This window comes from Callospermophilus lateralis, unplaced genomic scaffold (genome assembly GCF_048772815.1).
Source record: "Callospermophilus lateralis isolate mCalLat2 unplaced genomic scaffold, mCalLat2.hap1 Scaffold_138, whole genome shotgun sequence".
Taxonomy (NCBI): Eukaryota; Metazoa; Chordata; class Mammalia; order Rodentia; family Sciuridae; genus Callospermophilus; species Callospermophilus lateralis.
Genome location: NW_027512535.1, coordinates 1,261,160 through 1,266,339, shown reverse-complemented (window position 1 = coordinate 1,266,339; position 5,180 = coordinate 1,261,160).

Below are 5,180 nucleotides of genomic sequence, written 5' to 3'. Positions count from 1 at the left end.
GGGAGGGGGCGTGGGTGGGTGGGAGGAGAGAGGTAAGGAAAAGTTCCTACGTGGCACCACCAAATATTGAATGACCAGACCTGCTCAGAAGACTGCAGCCCTGTCAGTACCCAAGGAGGGAGAGCGACTTCACTCCTCCCCTCTGCCTCCTTCCTTCCTGGCCCCTCCCTTTCCCGAAAAAGCATCTGGAGGCAGCGGTCCCTTAGGTGCTGTAGACTCGGCAGGCAGGCGAAAGCCTTTGGAGTTCTGGGAGCGCAAGCAATTTACAGTAGGAAGCAAGCTTTTTCAAAAGTGCGGAGAGAAGCCCGGGAATAGGAAGGAGGTTGGGGAAGAGAGGATAAGGGAGAAACAAATGAAAAAAAAAAAAAAAAAAGCCAGCCCCAAATGGGCAGTTTAGCAGAAACCCGAGCCTGGTCCTGGGTCAGATGCCAAGATCTGAGCTCTCCCCAATGAAAGTTAGCGCTCCTGGAAGTCAGACCCTGCCACCGCATCGGTATTCCTACTGCACGCTTTGGTTTTCACCTTCCAGAGTGTGGCAGGCAGCGCTAGATTACTCTTGCCTGTGAAGTTTCCTGGTGACTACAGTTAGAACTTCTAATGACGACTATATTTGAATTTTGAAATGCGTTGTATGGATTATGTTACTTCAATTCCACATTTTAAAGGACAAATAGGCATCTTTGAGAGTAGAATACATAAAAAATTTTGCATTTTACCTTTGGTACCTGGTCACCACTTGGATTGGTCAATCCTGTCAGCAGTTCTGCCCTCTGCTGGTTTTGTTTATTATTTGGAATTCAAACATCTGCCACAGTAAAAGGCCTCCTAAATTCCCTCTAACTATACAGATGCTGGGAAAGGACACTTGATTAAGGAAGAATGGATATAGCAGTTCTTCTTCAGCATGTTGCTTAAGAAGATGTAGACATGAGTACTTTAATGGCAGTTGTTTATTTAAAAATGTGAAAACTGAGAAATTCTTCAATGAAGACTGATGAACTAAATGTTCAAAGCACATTATTCTATGAATTTGCCAAATGGATTATTTAACTGGATATACAGATTTTTCTTTCCACATTGGGCCTTCAGTAAAGTTCTAAGAATATCAGAAAAAAAAATTTCTATGCTTTCAATTTTTTATTTTCAAAATGGGTACATACCTGAAACACTTGTAAACAAACATCTCAGTAGCACACCAGATAAATGATAGAAAAATAAACTTCTGTTGTATAAAGCCAAGTAATATGAGAAATAGTGAAGTATAAGGATCAGATGCTGTTGGATTTTGCTTCTCATTTTTAATGAAATATCTTGAAAATTATAAGACACTTTAGATATTCATATTGCACAATTTTAGCGTTTGGTATATTAAGACATTTGGCGCTTTTTGCTTTGTGAGAGGCATATTTATTTACATCTATTCTTGTTGCCTGATATATGTCCAAAAATAAATTATATTACATTAATGCTTAAAGGAGGAACACTGACTTCAAATTCCGAATCAATACATAAGGGAAAAATAAACTCAGTGTCAAGTACTAAAACAAGTCTTTATATTTGTAGTTGAGGAATGAGTAAGATTTTATACTAGTTTCTAAATAAAGGTATTATACTCTAACATCATACTATAACTTATTGATTTCCCTGAGGTGCAGTTGTGTGGTTCAGCTACTAAACCCCAAAATAAATTTCAAACAGTCTTTTTCATATAAAATTAGATCATTAGAGACTGAAAAAGTTCTGGGTTCATAATAAAGTTAAACTCTAAAGAAAATAATGCAAGAGAAATATCTTGGAAGTGAATGGATAAAATAAATTGATTTTGCATAGTCATTTAGTTTGAAAATCCAAACTAGGGAAACTTTAATACGTATGTATTAAAAAAATTTAATCTTAACTAAGATTTAGTGTAAAAAGATTAGGTAAAGATTAGGTGGAATTTTAAGAAACAGGCATTTATATCAGCTTCAATTTTATGTTTCATATATTTGTTTTATCTCAGGACTGTGTGTCTGTGTGTGTGTGTGTGTGTGTGTGTGTGTGAGAGAGAGAGAGAGAGAGAGAGAGAGAGAGAGAGAGAGAGAGAGAGCTCACGCTAAAAAGACAGTTAGGCCATGACTTACTATACATATTACCTGAGATTTTCCTAGAATTTATAGTGACTACAGTATGATTGTATTAAGAAAAATGATTTTTTATATGAGTTTTAGCAGCTGTTTGAATAAGAGCTATCTATAATTGAATACTAAGAAAATTAATACCTAATTGAAGCTTTTTTTTAAAAAAAATTAGAATGGTATTCAGCTTTTGGTAAGTAAGCCAATATATCTTAAAAAATGTTGATAAAATTTTAGAAAAAAATTTAGAAGGAATTTTGGTAGCTTGTCAGCTATTGGTACTGAACCTTGCTGAAGTGTTGTTTTGAGTGCCCAGGATCAGCAGGTGAAATGGTGCTGGCTTCCAGAGTATGTGCTAATCCAACCTTGCAAGGAAAGCAGATTTGTTCCCTTCGGTTACTTAATTAGAAATCAGTTACAAGATGGTATGTGTCTGTGGTAACAAATGCAGTATTTGGTAGGATTATTAATATTGTGTCTTACCATTTGTTTTTTTAAATTCAAACTTGATGAAATCTATAATAGAGAAAAAGTAAAGTTAAAAGTTAGCTCCTGGGAAATACCTCCCTACATGTGTTATGCAGACAGTGTGATTTTAGGTGGCACATACATTGTCAGTTAGTTACAGACACTTTCACTTAATCGTCTATTAGTTTTGAAATTGTTTATTAATATCTCAAAGTGACAATTTGCTTCATAGTATGAGGACTCTTTAGGAGATATCTGTAGAGTTTTAAAATTATGAAGTAGCAAAATGGGAAATGTATTTCTATAGAGTATGATTGCTTACAATTTAATTTTTTAAAGATTCCTTAGTTATTTTGACTAATGATTAAATTAGAAAGACTGTATTGTTGGTCAAGTTAAGTTAGTCCTAAAATTCAGCACAGCAAACCGCCTCTTTTTATATCTGTGTGTTGGCTTTTTATCCGATAAAAATGTGTAAATAGTTACCTTTCTTTTCTAAAAATGTTCTTGCCTGAGATAAGTTTTGCTCTGGCCAATTTATAAAAGCTCTAGTTTATTTATCATTATCTATCAATTGATAACAAGAATACAAATCAAGCTTGGTTGAACCAGTTTGTGTAATAAAAAGATAAATCTTTCAAAGAAAAGGTGTGTTGATGAGATTTCTTTCTTGACAATGCTAGAGCCAGGAATTCTAGTAATTGCTTATCAATCCTAACTTCTCATTTACTAATGAAGAATCTAAGGTACAGAAGGTTGTTAGCTGAATATTTTCTCATAAAAATATAAGAATATTTTTATAATATTCAAAGTTTTTCTGAGGGTGTAGGGTGAAGATCTGTAATAGTGATGAGAAATAGCTTCTATGATACATGTATGAGACTTGATAGATTGACCGAATATTATCTAATGGTATGTTTGCTGGAGTTTAGGTAAATAAGAAGGTGGATTAAGAGAAAACATCTGATTTAATAAAAATCAGATAGATAGGGAAATAGTGTTACAGAGTGCATTTCAGAATACCTCAATTTTCTAAGTTTGGAGAAAGACAATTTTTGATCATTTCATCATAGAAATATTGTAACATACCTAATTGATTCTATAAGGTTATATGCATCATATTAGAAAAGGTAATAATTTCTGATTTTTTTTGTATATGTTTATTGTTGGAGTAAGAACTTAGGTTTTTTATTTTTTTATTTTTATTTTTTAATTCTCTGTAAAGTTGTTGACAGAGGACCAGGTCTGAATTTGAATTTTCAAGAAGCTAAGAAAATAACGTATTTTTATAAACAAAGAAAATAAATGATCTGATGTTAATTTTAGTTGATTTTATATTATATTTTATGTCATATAGCCTTGATTCATAAGTCAGATGATCATTAGGATGTTATGCACTCATTATGTGTTAACAACCATTTTTCTTATACATAGTCAAATTTAGAAAGAAAACAAGAGATAACTTAATAGTGCAAATTCCAATTGAAGTTTGTATTTTGGATTATCTAAGCAGCTGAAACTTCATACCTTTTTTTTGTCAATAAAGGGACAGTTTATTTACAGGAAGTACTCTTAATGGATTACTATGATATCTGTGATGCTATCATCATTTCTGACAAATTTTATCATCACATATGAAATTATGAGGAAAGAAAGAAAATTTTTACTTTATATCTCAACATTTATTTCTCAAAATCCTACCGTTAAGAGCTAGTGTTTCTAATAAATTAAGAGTCGTTCCATCCTTAGGGTAAAGCAATGTCCTTAAGGTCCTGAAGATGATACTGTGGAAGCACTTACTATGAGTTATCGTGGGGATTAACAATTTATATAAGCATGGTGTTTTATAAATAATGAGGCATCTCCATCATTTCACATATTTTTAATGATTAGGTTTAGGTATATAATAGCCAAAATTTCACTGGATCCTAGATACACTTTTCTTAGCTCTCCATCTTTGGAGAAATAATTAAGGGCAGTTGGTTTGTTCATTAGGAATTCAAGGCAGCTACAAAGTGTGGGCAGATTGCTGGTCTGCATTTCTGCTTTCTTTACTCCTTCATTTCCCTCATTTAATACTGGGGAAATGTGACCTGAGCTGGGAGTGGTGAGAGGAAACCAAAGTTGTTTTTTTTCTTTTCTTTCTTTTTCTTTTTCTTTTTCTTTTTTTTTAACCATTGAAGCTTTCTTTGCTAGCAAAGAAGAAAGTAATGCAAAAATGTTATAAAAAGTTGAAATGTCCCCTAAATTCTCTCACTAAAGAGTCAACTTTAAGTGCAGTTTACAGTGCAGCTTTTAGTATACACTATTGCCTTCCTAAATTTAGACATTTTTCTTCTAATTTCTCTTATAATTTAATTCAAAATCTTGGTCTTTTTTTTCCCTTTATTTTGTGAATTGCTTTCTATATTTGGATGCATGTAATACATTTCTTTTTCCTGCTTACAAACTGTAATATAATTTTATTTTACAGGTAAATGTTTTTTTCTCCTTTCACTTTTGTTAGGATTGCATGAATAATACTAGTTTATAGAGAAGATGAAAGACAATTTTAAAGTGATTTAGCAAGTAATATCTATTATCAGTTGCAGTCTT